At 37.3% G+C, this 17,310-nt stretch overlaps 1 pseudogene; it reads left to right on the top strand.

Moving 5' to 3' along the window:
• Window positions 1-2,379: 2,379 nt before the first annotated feature.
• Window positions 2,380-2,871, top strand: LOC129061797 (heterogeneous nuclear ribonucleoprotein C-like; annotated as a pseudogene).
• The last annotated feature ends 14,439 nt before the right edge of the window (window positions 2,872-17,310 follow it).

Raw genomic sequence — 17,310 nt, 5'->3', positions numbered from 1 at the left:
ACAGAAGGGGAAGGGACTAGACAAAGAACATGTCTGAATGACCCACGGGCATGGATAACAGAGTGGGAATTGACTGTGGGAGCTGGGGATGGAGGTGGGATGGGTGGAGGTGGGTAAAGGGGGAAAAATTGAGACAACTGTAATAGAATAAACATGATTTATAAATTTAAAAATATTAAATAAGTAAAAATGAAAAAATCAATTATATGGTCAATTAATATACAACAAAGGAGGCATAACTATACAATAGGACTGTCAGTCTCTTCAACAAGTAGTGTTTGAAAAACTGGACAGATACATGCATTAGAATGAAACTGGATCACTCACTTATACCATATACACCATATACAAAAATAAACTAAAAATGGATTAAATGTAAGAATTGAAACCATAAAATTACTAAAAGAAAATGTAGGTAGTAAACACCAGTCTTAGTAACATCTTCATGGCTATGTCCCTTCAAGCAAGGGAAACAAGCAAAAATAGACAAATAGGACTTCACTAAACTAAAAAGCTTCTGCACAATGAAGGAAATCATCAACAAAAGAAAAAGACAACCTACTGAGTGAGAGGATATACTTGCAAGTGATATATCCAATAAAGGGTTGGTATATAAACAAAGGAACTGATACAACTCAATAACAATAAATAAATAAATAAAACAATTTGATTTTAAAAAATGGGCAGAGGACATGAAGAGACATTGCTCCAAAAAAGACATTCAGATAAAAAAGACATACTGACATCACTAATCATCAGGGAAATGCAAATTAAAACCACAGTGAGACACCACTTCACACCAGTCAGAGTGGCTATTATTAAAAAGTCAACAGATAATCTTTATTGGTGAGGTTGTAGAGAAAAGGGAATCTTTATGCACTGTTGGTGGGACTGCAAATTAGTGCAGCCACTGTGGAAAACAATGTGGAGATTCCTCAAAAATTAAAAATAGATCTATCACAAAACACAGCAATTCTACTTCTAGGTATTTATCCAAAGAAAACAAAATACTAATTCAAAAAGATATATGTCTATTTCAGCATTGTTTACAATACCCAAGATACAGAAGCAACCTAGGTGTCTTAAGATAGATGAATGGATAAAGAAGATGTGATATATATATATACACACAATAGAATATTACTCAGCAATAAAAGGAATGAAAGGTTACCATTTGCAACAACATGGATGGACCCAGAGGATTATATGCTAAGTGAAATAAGTCAGACAGAGGAAGACAAATACTGTACATGTGAAATCTAAAAATACTTATTTTACTTATGTGTGATATCTAAAAATACCAAACAAGTGAAAAATCAAAACAAAACATAAGCAGACCCATAGAAACAGATCAAACTGATGGTTGCCAGAGGGGAGGAAGGAGGGGTGGATAGGTGAAAAGGTGAAGGGGAATATAGTCAATACTATTGTGATAAATTTGCATGATGACAGGTGATTACTAGACTTAGTGTGGTGATCTCAATATAAGATATATAATCGTCGAATTCCTATATTGTACAGCTAAAGCTAATATAATATTGTTTGCCAACCAGAATAAAAAAAAATTTAAGTCCTAGTTAATTCAATAAGATACAAAAAAGGAAATAAAAGCTATACAGCTTGGGAAGAAAGAAAGAAAGCTGTCTTCGTTTGCAGATGACATGATTGTCTATGTAGAAAATCTGAAAGAATCAACAACAACAATAAATTCCAGGAAATAGTAAAGGATTATAATTAGGTTTCAGGTTACTGGGTTGATATGTAAAAGTCAGTCACTTTCCTATACACTTGCAATGAACAAGTGGAATTTGAAAGTAAAAACAAGTATTGTTTACATTATCACCCCCACCCCCAAAATGAAAAATTTAGGTATAAATCTAACAAAATATGTACAAGTTATTATAAGGAAAACTACAAACACTAATGAACAAATTCAAAGATATTCTGTGTTCATATTCCATATACATTCCCTGTTATCCTGTGTTCATGGATAGGAAGACAGTATTTTCAAGCTGTCACTTCTTCCCAACTTGACCTATGTAATGCCAATCAAAATTTCAGAAAGTTGTTTTTTGTATATCAACAAACTGATTCTAAAATTTATACTGAGAGGCGAAATACCCAGAATAACCACCACAATATTGAAGAGAAGAACAAAGTGGAAGAACTGATGCTACCCAACTTCAAGATAAACTGTAAAGCTACAATAATCAAGGCAACGTGGCCATTTTGTGAAAAGACAAGGGCCAAGCAGTTGTGGCTGTGTTTCTGTCCTCGATCAGCAATCGTCTTCTCCTCTCCACGTAGAACCTGGGAGTAGGAGATTCAGAATCGAATCTCTTCTCCCTTCTCCCTCTGGGTTACAAATCACTTAAAATATATATGTCCAGTTACCCAGCACATGGTCCTCCTCCTTCTCCCCCTGTTGCTTGGGTTGTAGTGCTGTCGAAACACCAGTGTGTGTCAGGAAACGTCTCACGGAGGGGCAAACGTGGCTTCAATTCTAAGAAGGGACAGCAAGGATCTTCTTCCAAGTCTGGAAAGTTGAAAGGTGATGATCTTTAGGCCATCTAGAAGGAATTGATCCAGATAAAACAAAAAGTGGATTCTCTACTGGGAAGCCTGGAAAAAATCGAAAAGGAGCAAAGCAAACAAGGAGGGATGACGAACGATAAGTCAGAAGAGGAGCAGAGCAGCAGCTCCCTGAGGAAAGAGGAGACTAATGTGAAGATGGAGCCTTAGGGGGTGCAGGTGACTCTGCTGAGGAGGGGGACCTGTAGATGATGATAATAATGAAGATCGGGGGGATACCCACTGGAGTTGATTAAGGATGATGAAGAAGAGGCTGAGCAAGGAGAGGATGACTCTTAAGCACATACTGGGGTTTAGAAATCTTGTCCCATTGTTTCTTTACCTAGGCACTTGTCTAAGATCAAAATTTTCACCAGATCCTCGCCCCTAGTATCTTCAGCCGAGGCTCGCTGTTCTCCCCATCCGTGTTCCTCCCAGGTTCATTAATTCATATTGCCCTGCGCCTAGTCCCATTTTCACTTCCTTTGACGCTCCTAGTAGTTAAGTCTTACCTTGTGATTTTTACTTTTAATTTTGATACCTCTTTACAACTTAATGATCAAAAGGATGTATGGTTTTTAACAACTGTCTCCAAAATCATCTTTTGTTATGCAGGGAGTACAGTTCTTTTCATTCATATATGAGTTCAGTAGTTGCTTCCTTAACTGCAAAGGCAATGTCACTAGCTGAGTAGCACCTGAGAGCATCTTTGAGTTAATATGTGTTAACCCCACATATGTAGCATAGGTACCTAAGTTATGACAAGGTATATACTTGTCATAACCCCCTCACTCCACACATATGTAGCATATGTGGGGCTGTTGAACACAAATACAACGTATTTGTACGTAAAAACACAACGTATTTTTGTGAGTGAGAGTTGGCATGTCAAATGCATCCTCTAGGAAAATAATTAGTGTAATTGTCTTAAGATTTGTTTTCTAAAGTTGATACTGTGGGTTATTTTCGTGAATAACCTGATGTTTGGGACCTTTTCTTCCTCACAATAAACACGTCTTTATTAAACCAGGGATTCGGAGACGAAAAAAAAAACCTTGGTTTTTTTATTTTTGTATTATATAATTGTTAATTTCAAATTCTTTGTTTCACAGTGGCCTCCACAAAACCCCTAGAATGTATCTTTTTCTTTGAGTCATAGTCATCTTTATGCATACCAACACACACTACTCAAATTATATTTCACTGGGGGTGGATGTTGTATTAAGGAGACAAGTAACTTTGATGTGGAGTGGAGAGTCTTGCAAAATTGCTTTTATATCCTAATGAGAAAAATTGGAAAATACATGAAGCCTTTTCATCAATGCTTTGTGGTCCAGTTGGTGCCCTTTTTAGAGATTTTTGTAATGTGCTAAATTGTTTCATCCTTAAATAAAAGAGGTTCAAACATGTCAAGATTTTAGGGAAATCGAAATGACTGGAAAATAAAACTTATTTTCTTCCCCCATCCTCTGCCCAAAAGACAACATGATATTGGTGAAAGAATAGACAAATGGATGAATGGAACAGAATAGAGAGCCTAGAACTAGATCTGCAAAAATATGGTCAACTGATAATAGAGCAAAGGCAATACAACAGATCTAAAATAGTCCTTTCAAAACATGATTTTGGAACAACTGGACATATACATGCAAAAAAAAAAAAAGGAAAAAAGAGAGAGGGAGAAAACCTAGACAGATTTTACGCCCTTCACAAAAATTAACCCAAAATGGATTATAGACTTAAATTTAAAATGTGAAACTAGAGATAGAAAAAGATGGCAGAGAAGTAAATGGGAGTCACACTGACCTCCTCCCAAGACCAAACTGGAATTGTGACTAAATAGTAGAGAAATCACCTGGAAAACAATGGAATGATAGAGGGAGAGGAGCCTTGGAGCTGCGGACAGACAGTGGATTCAACTCTCACACATCCCAACGGTCTAATTTCCAGGAACTTTATAGCAGTAGCAGAGACTGCAATATTCTTGCTTGGGTACCATCCTTATATGAACCAGTTCCTGATGATGATGAGACTACAAGCAAATCGCAGTTGAATCTAGCTTTTGAAGATGCCTGGAGCAGCAGTGATGAAGAAGGATGAATGTCAATTCTAAGCTACTTTGTGTCTCCACTGATGAAATTTTTTAAATGAGACTTTTTTTTAAAACTGTTCAGTGACAGCTAAAAATAAAAAATAAAAATAAAATAAAATGTGATACTATAAAACTCATGGAAGTTAACATAGGAGATAATCTAGGTAAGTTTGAGTATAGCAATGGCTTTTTTAGGTATAACACCAAAGGCACAATCAGAAAGAAATAATTGATAAGCTGAACTTCATTAAAATTAAAAACTCGTGCTCTACAAAAGACATTGTCAAGAAAATGAGAGGCCAATCCACAGATTGGTAGAAAATACTTGCAAAAGACACATCCAGTAAAGGGCTCTTATCCAAAATATACCAAGAACCCTTAAAACTTAAATAAGGAAACAAAATACCCAATTGAACATTGGGCAAAAGACCCTAACAAACACCTCACCAAGGAAGATATACAGATGGTAAATAAACATATAAAATGATTCTCCACATCATATGTCATTAAGGAATTGCACATTAAAATAACAGTGAGATACCACTATAAACCTATGAGAATGTCCAACACACAAAATATTGACAACACCAAATGCTAGTGAGGAAGTGGAGCAACAGGGACTCTCCTTCGATACTGGTGGGAATGCAAAAATGATACAACCCACGTTGAAAGACAATTTGGCAGTTTCTTACAGAACTACACATGCTCTTACCATACAGTCCAGCGATCATGCTTCTTGGTATTTACCAAAATAAACTGAAAAATGATATCCATCCCAAAACCTCTCAGATGTTCATAAAGCTTTATTCATAACTTCTAAAATTTAGAACAACCAAGATGTCCATTAGTAGGTGAATGGATAAACAAAGTGTAGTACATCCAAACAGTGGAATATTATTCATCATTTGAAAGAAATGAGTTATGAAAAGACGAGGAGAACACTTAAACACATATTGCTCAGTGAAATAAACCAATCTGAAAAGGCTATATACTATATGATTCTAACTACATGACATTCTAGAAAAGGCAAACCTATGGAGAGAGTAAAAAATTTAGTGGTTACCAGGGGTGAAGGATGGAAGGCAGAGAGATGAGTCGGCAGAGCACAGAGGATTTTTAGGGCAAGGAAACTATTCTTTGTGAGACTGCAATGGTGGGTACATGTCATTATCCGTTTGCCCAAATATGGACTGTACCACACCAAGCAAGAACCCTTATGTAAACTATGGACTACGGGTGATGCTGTGATGATGTATCGACATAGGTTTATCGACTGTAACAGCAAACGGTCGCTGTGGTGCGGGGATGGGGATATTTGAGGAGCCTGTGGTGTGTGTGGAGTGAGGGGGTTATGACAAGTATGTACCTTCTGCTCAATTTTGCTCTGAACCGAAAAAGGATTTAAAAAATAAAGTCTATTTTTTTTAAAAAAGCAGAGAAAGGAGAAAATAGAATTGTCATTATTGACTTAGACCAATCATTATTATTCTGTGTGGGACTGGGAACACTGATGCCTGAACTCAATTGAAGTTTTGTTAGCAAGGAGGAAGTGGAGAAATTTCCTCCTTGTTGGTATTTCCCAATGAAGATTTTTTTTCCCCCTGAGTATAAATATGCTTCCTTACAATGTTAAGGCAAATCCTATTGTATTTACTGAATGGATGTTTTAACTAACAGTGTCCACCACCAGCACCATACAGGTGCTTCCCTGTGACTTCCAATTCTTGGTACAATCAACTCCAGACTGGCCTCCCTGCCACCTGCTCTGACCCAGCCTCTCTCTCTGCTTCATTTTTGTGGTACATCAAGCGTTCTTGGTTTCAAAATGGGGCATCCTGTGTTTGTGGGACGGCAGCCACAGGCAAGATTGCAGGTCTGAGTATTCAGTCGAAGGCTTTGTCCTTAATAGCACTGGGGAATAACAACTTGTTTTCATCTCTGTGTCAATGAAATCTTAAAAGGAAATGTAAACACATGATTCAGGTACCATCGGAGCTGCTTGCCTGGATGAGGGGTGGAGCAGCTCCCCTGGACTCTTTTAGAACAGCTAAAACCTTATCTGGAACCAACGCCCTATCAGAGCTGACATTTAGTAAATGCTGCTCCCATAGCCTGTTAAAAATAACATTGTATGTGTCTTCTGGTAGTTAAACAATGAAGAGCAACGTTCTTGTCTTAGACTCATTTGCAGGGTTTACATTAAAATGTTCCTGTGTGTGAATTATGTTCAGAACTTAAGCTGATATCGTTTAAAAGGATACAACTGCAACACATTACTTAATTAGTTTATGTTTACACCCTTATTATAACAAAGCCTGGCTGCTTGTCTAAACCAAAGTCTGTTACATTTATTACAGCAATCAGGGTAATGTGCTGGAATTTTATATGCGTATGTGCACGTGGACAATGCAAGCCTTAACATTCCTTACTAGGGTCCTCTTCTAGGTAGTACTTTTACAGAATGGCAGTTTACACAAAAGCACAGTGTTTTCTTTTCAACAAAGAACACAAATAGAACTCTAATCAATAACAAACCTAATATCACTTGTTTATTTGACATTAGCTTTAGAGGTTCAGGCTTTAACCTCTAAGTTTTAATTAGGTTTAAACCAGTATGTGAACTGATATTGTCTCCCTCCTATCCGTGGCAGCTAATGGACCACTGCAAGCTATAATCTAGAGTGCTATGCTCTCTCTAGGTTACACTTCTGTTTCCAACTTTATTTCCTCATGCTTTTAAAAAGATGCAAATGGAGCGCCAGCTGGTTTGGCTCCGTTGGTTGGGCATTGTCCTGAGGGGTGCGTCCAGTGTTTCCCCTCCTCTTTTTCTCCCTCCTTTCCCCTTTCTCTACAATCAAAAATAAATTAAAAGATGCAGATGGATTTAAAGCCATTTAAGAAATGTCATTCTTGGTGATATTTCCTAATTAATATTTTTTTGGATATATGTTTTCTCACAATGTTGTTGTGATCCTTAATGTATTTATTGTTTGTGACAAAAATATGTTTCTAAAATAAAAGGTAAGATTATATATGAGTATGTGCTGCTGTCAGAGGAGTCCTTTGCTGTGTGAGTTACTTTGCTTATTCCATAGGCATTGATTGAGTGCTTACTATGTCCCAGGCACTGTGGGAGCTGAACTCTTATCCTCAGGAGTTCACAAGGCAGTAGAAGAAACAGATTTGTGAATTAAATACTGTGACAGAGTATTCTTGACATGACAGAGGTCTACATAACACAATATGTACACCCTATTGAGGGTCAAGTACGCCCCCACAGGACATGCTATTTCAAATTAATTTTGAAGGCTACTTAGCAAAGCCCTCCTCCTGGCTGAGATTTTAGACCAGAGATATGGTTCCCAGGTGGTAGGAAGAGCTCACCTGAGTTCCAGTTCTAGCGGGAAGCTGAAATACTGACTAGAGAAACAAGAACTCAGAACAAAGGTGGTAGCTTCTGTGTAACACTATTCAACCATGGGGAAAAAAAATCATGTCTTCTAATCACTCCTTCAACAAATATTTATTGAGTTCCTACCGTGTTAATAGTGGTGTTCTATGTGCTGGGAATATAACATTGAAGAAAATAGATCTAGATCCTTACTCTGGTGGAACTTTTAATAAGAAGGGAAATAATATTAATGACTTAGAAAAATCTCATGTGATAAAAAAAGCTGGTTATAGAATAGTATATATGGTACAATCTGTTTTGTTATATGTAAGAAGGCTAAAGGATTATTTTATCAGTTAGCTCTTTGCTGCCTAACAGCCTACCCCAAAACTTAGTGGTTTGAACAACAACTACTTATTTTGCTCACGATGCAGGGGGGTGTGCTCTCTGGGCTGGGCTTAGCTCATGGTTCTTCTGCTGGTCTTGATTACTTTCACTTACATGTCTGTATTCTGCTGCCACTCAGCTGGGCACCTCTGCTTCTGGGGATTTGCTGAGTGTTGGGTGATATGACAGGAACAACTGGGCAGATATCTCCTGTCATTCAGAAGGCTAGATAGGTTTCTTTACAAGGTGACAGTATATCTCAAGAGCAGCATGAGAGGGAAACCACAATCATAAGATTTTCCAAGTTTCTGCTTGTAATACATTTGATATCATCCCATTAACTAAGCCCAGTGGTGACAGAGGAATACTCAAGGGTCTGACTATTCAGGAAGACATGGACAAATTTGGGGTCCTTGTTGCAACAATTTACTATGGATGTACACCAGAAAGTTGAGAGTGGCTGTCTGAGTTAAGGGTTTATAGTTTATTGTTTCTTCTCCATTTCTCCTTTAATTTTTTTAATTTTATATTTTTAATAAAATTATAATTTATAATAAATTACAATTTAATAGAAATTTTAATTTTTCAAATTTCTTTTGGTAATCATGTGCAACTTTTATAATAAGAAATGGAACAATAAATTAGAAGAGGCTTCAAACTAGTGGTGTGGCCTAAGATAGAGAGAAGTCAGAAGAAGCCAGGACCTATTATCAGGACATGAGAATTCTGGGAGACTTCCAACTTGGAGCACGGTATAGGCACCCAGTGGTTAGCACAAGGGCATCACACCCTGGCTCCTAGAAACATATCATACTACACTAAGCCTGGCTGAACTGGGGAAGAGAGGCTTTAGCAACTTGCTTCTTGGCTCAGAAATAAACTAGATTATGATACAGTCTGCATACATAAGAAATGAGAACATCCTATTTTGGGAGCAGAAATGAGCGTAGGCAGGAAGAATAATGATTTAGGGAGTTCCCTTATGTAAATCTGAACCTTCTATAAGAGTGGGATGAACTAGGGAACGATAGAGGGAAATTCTGTCTTTTTTATAATCCTGGAATTAGATACTAGAATATTATATACTGGTAATGACTCTTACCATTTCATTCAAACTCTACTATTACATCAGTCTCAGAGAAATGGCAGGACTTGCCCTGATTACTGTACTCTTGTGGCAGAGGTAAAACTAGAGGCCAAGTCTTCTGAGAGCAAGTCTGATGATTTCTCTTTGCTGCACTACTGCTGGGCAGGCACGTGGCCCACTTGTGAACAATGCAATACTGGCTGCCTCTCTCTCTCCTCCTCTTTCCCCCTCTCCCTTCTTTCCTCCATCTCTCTCTGTTACAAACCCACACACAGACCCCCCCTTGGGTATTAAGATGATTCTGGTGTTACCATTTATGATGGCCACCATTTCTCTTATTGTGCCCTTAAACCTCTATATACATGGAGGTTATGAGCTAAAATACACCAAGCAAACAAGTTTTAAAACACATAGTTAATGGGCCCTTGAAAAATATAGACTAGTTTGCCAAGTCAACACTGGCCTCAGGCTTTTGCCAGAGGGATAATTATCAGCTATACGATAGAACTGTCTTGGCTTGACTTCAGCTGATTAGTATGCCCAAGGCTGTTACCTTGAAAGAAGCATTGAGAATAAAAGTTATTGTTAGTGCAGTGGGCATTTTAGTATTTATCAAGTCAAGTGATGTTTCTTTTTATGATTGTCAGAACCAGATATTTTGTCATTAAAGGGGATATCTGCAATGACTACCCAAGGGACCTGGTTTATAGCATCTATCTAAATATATTTGGGTTATATATAAGTGAATGCAACAGTGAGATGGTTGGGAAAATAAGTGGGAGATGTGGGACAGCAACTGTTCACATGTACGAGGGGTTACAGAATGCCAAGGTGTTAAGATTTGTGTCTCATGAAAAATACACACAGGAATTGGAGAGAGCTCTTAAAAAGTGTTAGGATTTACCCATTTCTACCACTTACAGATGGGAGAATGAGTTAGTTCTTTCTGTGTCAAACCAAAAATGATTTCAGCTTAGTGATTTAGTTTTTTAACTGACTGACTATAATGTGATCTCTTCACCTTATGTTCTCTTCATTGTGAACATGATGGTCTTCTTAATCCTGTCGCTTTCTTCATACTCTCACTGAGAATTCACTCAGATCTTATTCCTGCCATCTTGGGTTTATACTAACAGAAAATATCATCTTTCTTGCAAGACATTCAAGATATATCTTCTGGATCATTGCTAATGATAAGTCCTTTCTCCTGTCACATCTATTTTGACTTGTATTTTTCATTTGCTACTTATTACTCTTCCAAAAGCTCTGCAATCTCCCTGAAATGTGGAGCCACATGACTGCTCTCTGCAGCACCTGAATTGCTGAGTTGGCTTTGTCTCCATTACCATTTGCATTTTCCCATGCTGGTCACACTATATGCACAATTCAACCAAGTTTTTGGTAGATAACGAATCTTTAATAAATAAGTGTGTACACCAAATGTAAGGCATTTGATTGAAATAGGTTTGGCTCCCAACTCAATATTGCATAGGATTTAAAAGTCTCTAAATGATCCTCCTTTTTAATATATTGTGACCTTGAAAACAGATGGGGCTGCTGGTTGCAAGGATCTCCTTCACCCATGGACACCTGAGCCATAGCGAAAGTTCTATTAAATCTGTAGAACCATGATCTGCCAAACCTGCTTTTCTACTCAGCTCTCTACCTTACTACAAATAGCACCATGCAATGAGAAGAACACATTTTGGAGACATCAGACCCCAGATCCCAACTCTAACACTTCCTTTGCTATCATGCCTGTACAGAGCTCTGCTGAAGCAAATGGAGAGATAATTCATGGGGAGAAATAATCTGCTCTAGGGACATTCCTGAATCTAGTCTATATACAAATAATTTAAAAATAATTGGAATGATTTATTAACAAACATTTATTGAATGTTTATTTTGAGTCAGGTTCCTGGGGTTATAGAGATAAGTAAATTAAGTCTATTCTTCAAGAAGCCCACAGCCTAAAAAGGGAGACACATCTATAAACAGGTTAATTGTAACATGCTGTGCTAGGTACAAGAGTCAAGTTGAGTGAAGGTTACAGTCGTAGCACAGAGGAGCAGTGATTAACTTTCTTTAGAGCAGAGATGCTTGGGCAAGGCCTCTGATGTCTCATTCAGTAGTGCAGGCCTCATAGATCTTTCAAGTAGTTATGAGGTTACCTAAGGTACATGGAATTGGAGAATATTGGGCTGAAAGATATCTTTGGAAAACACAGTAGTCTCTCTTTCTACATTTAGCCAAAAGTGAATTTATAAACCATTCTCTGCAAACAGGGACCTCTACATAATTTGCAGAATCTCTTGTTCAAAAAGCAGGAAAAATAATGGTACTAAAATATAAGTATTTTTCCTTTCTTCTGCTTTGTTCTCTTTTTTGATTCATATTTGTTTATTTGCTACATAATATTGTTCTAAGTAAAAAAATTAAATTATTAGCTTGAATTTTATTACTAATCTTTTTTAATACCCACCCAAGGATATGTTTATTGATTTGATAGAGGGAGGAAGGGCGAGAGAGAGCAAAACAGAGAGAAATATCAACGTGAGAGAGAAATATCGATCAGTTGCCTCCTATATGCGCCCTGACCTGGGATCAAACCCACAACTTCTTGGTGTACAGGACGACACTCCAACCAACTCACCCAACTGGCTAGGGCTCATCTTATGTTTTTTTAATGCCAGTTTTAAACAGAAGAGCATCATATATGTTGAGTTACTGAAATTACACAGTTATTTTTACAGCTCATACATGCTTATTTCATTTTTACCAGAACACAAGAAAAGCTGCACAAAACTAACTCAACTGTTTTTACTTCACTTTTTGATGTAGCACATTCTACCAACACTCTACCTTTGGCTCACTGAAGAGTAAGTAAGAACTGAAAGGAAAAGGATGTATGGATGGCCCTGTCTTTCCCTTTCTTTCTACGTCATCATTTTCAGTGTAAATGGCTCACTAATGCAGGGAAGTAATATGAGTGAGAAAAGATACTATAGGGTTCCTTGGTTTTCATGTTTTTTAAAAATGTCATTGCCTTCTTTCTGTGTTGGAAACAAATTGTGGTTGGCACAGAAAGTGTGGCATCTCAGAGTTGTTAGAACGTCTACTTTCTCAGTCTTGGGTGTAACGCCTTTCTGCTATTTTGTGTTTTGCTTTGGGTTCACCAAAATTCTGTGCCCATGGGGCATTGGGAATGCAATGTGCAAATGACATGAAGAAACAGTGGATGCCTGTGTTGTGCATATCTCCTTTGCTCCTGTGCATACTCCATTGTCCCATTGGACTTCACACACAAACACAAGTTCAAAGACAAAAGTCATTAAGACTTTCACGATACCAGCAGCATATCAAACCAAGTGCAGGGTCCATGAAACTGACTCTGTGTACAAGAAAAGGCTAAACCTGTATTCAGGCTCATAAAATATATGTTAAATTGTTACTTCTCATGATTTCATGATTTGCCATCCTTGTAGCTTCCAGATATACTTCCTGTGTCTGACACCTTTATATGTTCATGATCTTGGTTCAAAACCATTCCTTAAAATACTACTCTTTTTTTTTACAATCATAATTTATACCAGAACATTTTATTCTGTGCAGAAAAAGGCAATTTAATTAGCTTGGTCTTCTTCACCCAAGAGTTCACAATCTAGCATAGCCCCCAATGACAGGAATAGATGCATAAAGTACACCAGACAATAGTTTAATACTAAACAAATCCCTCATTAATAAGTTACTTCTGTGACCTCAGAGGAATAAGTTTTTCAATGGTAAAGAACAAGTCATTAAGATTGCATATTTAGAGGTCAAAGCACACGTCTTGTTTATATAACAAAGGGTTATTTATATAACTTTGCAGCAGGAGAGTGTTTTTAGTAAGTTTTCTGTTCCTGTAACATGAAATGTTTTACTATTCATTTTTTGTTTTGTTTCTTGTTTTGTTTATAATATACTTTATTTCTTAGGAGTAGTTTTAGGTTCATAGCAAAATTAAGCAGAAGGTACAGTTTTCATAAACTCCTTGGTCCCCATATGCCATTCTTTTTATGAATTATTTTCATAGCATCATTAGAAAATAGAAGAGCCTCTTAATCTCTATAATACTTTTGGAGATACAATGGCACAGAATTTGACTACCTTAGACCAAAGGTATCTTAAAGATTGAGTTGGTATTTCCTAAGCTTCAGCCATTTGAGTTCTATATCACAGATTTGGTGATATGCACACATCATGCCTAATTTATTAATTTAGTGTTTGTCTTTAAACTGATTCACCATTTTATTTAAATGCACTCATTTTTAAAAGAAACTTGGTGTATTCCATAATTAAAAATTGTGGTAATTTTGAAATTGTGAAAATTGATGCAGAATTATTACAATTAAGTATAAGTTTGTACATGTCTGCCACCTCAAACCAATTCACAGAAGTCTGCCTGTCACCATTTGGGAATAATGATTTGGTTCAGCATTCACAGCAGTTTTTGTTACAATACTACCAATAGAAGGTGTTCACAGCCTGTCACTTTCTTGTAGTTATAGGTAGCCATTTTAAAGTCTTTGACTGCCCTGGCCAGGTAGCTCCGTTCATTAGAGCATTGTCTAGATATGCCAAGGTTGCAGGTTCAATCCCTGGTTAGGGCACATACAAGAAGCAACAAATGAATGCATAAATAAGTGGAACAACAAATTGATGTTTCTCTCTTTCTCCCTCTCCCCCCTTCTTTTCTCTCTCTAAAAATCAATAAATAAAAAAAGTAAGAATACATATATTTAAAGGCTTTGACATAGATCAGTCAGGCCGTGGATTAGGCCTAATCTCTACATCCATTACCTGTCATTTTACCTCATTTTGTCACACAGATCTTGACACCTCATTTATCATCAAAACAACTGAAGTTAGGGTATTGGGGACCTACCTAATTTATGTAGCCTGAAGGCAAGCCAGGATTCCCCCCCACCCACCCACATCTATCTCATGGCTCTATGAGGTTTTCCATAGGACCTCTCCAACCCTCAAACTGAGATAATCAAGCAATAGGTTAATGGACATTAAATAGAGCAGGAAATTAAAACTTAAAGTTGGAATGCTCTCTAGTACATGAGCACCAGCCTACAAGAACTGAGCAGTGTCTTCCCAAATGCCTACTCTTACAGATGGCAAGAATATAGGCCAGTGTTTCCCAGAGTCTAGGACACATCCACAGGGTGATGTGGGGTGTACACAAACACAACTTTGAAAAGCATGGACAACCACAGTCAGGGAGTCACTCTTTTTTAAAATCTATTCTTATCCTTCTGATTATGTCAGAATAAAAAACCTCTCATTTCTTTTAAAAACCTTTCTGACACTTGCAAATCTACTTTTTAAAAAAACAAGAGAACAGGCACTGCACTCAAGTCACCTATGAGGTATTTATCAAGCTAGTATTTAATTAATGCATTTGTTTTAGTTATTTATGTGGATTTTAGTCTGATTGGGCTGCTATATAACAGGATACCATGGACTGGGTGGCTTAAAAAATAAGCATTTATTTCTCAGATTTCTGGAGGCTGAAAAGCCTAAGATCAAGGTGTCAGCAGATTTAGTTGTTAATGAGGACATTCTTTCTTACTTACGTCAATCCCATCTTTGGGGCTCCACCATCATGACCTCATCTAAATCTAAACACCTTCCAAAGGCTCCACCTCCAAGTATCATCTCATTGGAGGCTTGGGCTCAACAGGAATTTTGGGGGTTACACATTCTGTCCATAACAATATGTATTGTGGTTACTTTCTACTTATAACAGATGGTTCACAAAATTCTATTTATGGTAAGTATATACAATTTAAAATTTGATTAAGCTTGTTTAAATAAAAAAGTGAAGGGATTTGAAGAAAATTTCAAAGGAAATAATAGTTCTAGTGTCAAAAATGAGAAAATTGTATAAGAGTGGCTGAAGTCTGAGAAACACTGGCAAAAGTAAGCAGAATTAATATTGATTTCTGTTAAGTGTTGAGTATTCTGCCAAGAATTAGACATTTGTGATGAAGATGGGGAGATCTGACAATTAAAACTTAAATTTATCATAGAAGCTTCTTCTTTCTGAACACTTTTTTTTCTGGTGGAGGTATTGTAATTCACATTAATGGGGAAATAAATCTCTGTGTTGCTCATTTCCACAAGGAGAGACTTGTGAGAGAGAGATGAAAATAGAGAGGGAATTTTCATCCTTTGGCAATGTTTCTGTACTCTAGAGTGAGAGGCAGGGAGTAAATCAGCCACTGTTGGGCAGAACATGTTAGGGGTTCTGAATATGAAACAGTGGAGAAGTAGCCAACAATTTAATTAATGGGAGGAGCCTGGTGGTAGGAGTTCCATAAAATGAACAAAGAAGAGAAAAAGGATGTGACTGCATCTTTCCATTACCCCCAACTTCAGTAATGTTTATTACATACAAACACTTTTTTCTTTTCTGCTGTTATTTATCAGGGTAGAGGGACAGGAGGTTTGAGAATGGTTGAATAATGCCTGTCATCTCCTATTTATGTATTTATTCAGTCAACAAATGTATCAGTCACTTAGTAGGTGCAAAGTGTAAGTGCTGGGCACTAGTGACAGTAAGGGGCAAAAAGACACAATCCAGACATTACAGAACTTACAGCCAAGTAGAGGAATGGCCATTAAAAAACAAACAAACAAAAACCCTGATATAAATGAATGCCCTGGGGGGAAAAAAATGAAAAGAAACCCTGGGTGCTGAGAGACAGTGTAAGAGGGCTTTATCAGGTACTGCCTGTTTGCCACTTCACATTCATCTGACCTCACTTCCCATTCCAGTGATTGCTGTGGTATCCGGTTCCAGAGAAGGCTTCAAGCAGCTTCAGGCAAGTGCTATCTGACTGCCCCTCTACCAGGCCCATGCAGCTGGTGCCCAGACTCCCGCCCTGGAGCTTCTCTGACTTCACAGTATGGCAGAAATCCACCCAGTACTCACACATGTGCAACCCAGAGTGTGGTAGAATTAATTCCATGTGGAAAGCCACTACATAAAGGCTTCCATCTTCCTGAAGTCCGCTGGCAGGATAGTGTGAGACATTTCATAAGGCTTCTCAGAAGGTCCTGTGAGATTGAGCACCCACTTGCTGATAGCCATGATCAACTCACAAATGCATCCTTACATTGCCCCTCCTTCACTCCATGATGCATTCCCCCCAAGATATGTGCTAAACTGGCTTATACAGGGTGACAAGACCCAACTGTTAAATTTCAGGAATTCTGCTACTTGATAGATAAACACAGGCATTATTTAAAATTAAATTATATAATAAAATTATATTAAAAACAAATGTAATAATATACAAGGCTTATTGCTTTTTAATTATTTTCTTCATTTTGTTATTTGTGCATAGAACTGAGCAGTGTCTTCCCAAATGCTCTTGAGGTTTTATTACCTTTGTTGTATCTGTTTAGTGGGAATACTGTGTAATAGTGGACCGTGTTGCTTCCCTTCCCAAGTGCATATTTAACTACATTGCTAGTCGCTTGATGTCAGCCAGAGAAGCATCTACATCACAAAAATGGGCAAATGCTACAAATTAGGATTTTATTATTTTTTTTGTTGACTGTCTAGACTTTAGAAAATATTTAAAATGTAGATTTAACTTAGAAATGTGTCAAGTCCCTAGAAGTTACATTGTGAATGGCACAAAAATTGTCCTCTAAACTATTATTCAGTTCAGCAAAAATATTATTCACATCCCTTATGAATGGGTGAAATTGACATACATC

The sequence above is a fragment of the Pteronotus mesoamericanus genome, unplaced genomic scaffold (genome assembly GCF_021234165.1).
Source record: "Pteronotus mesoamericanus isolate MK-2021 breed Mesoamerican mustached bat unplaced genomic scaffold, CSHL_Meso_final scaffold_651, whole genome shotgun sequence".
Lineage (NCBI taxonomy): Eukaryota > Metazoa > Chordata > Mammalia > Chiroptera > Mormoopidae > Pteronotus > Pteronotus mesoamericanus.
Note: the sequence above shows the minus strand (reverse complement) of the source record. Positions and strands in the feature narration are given on the sequence as shown.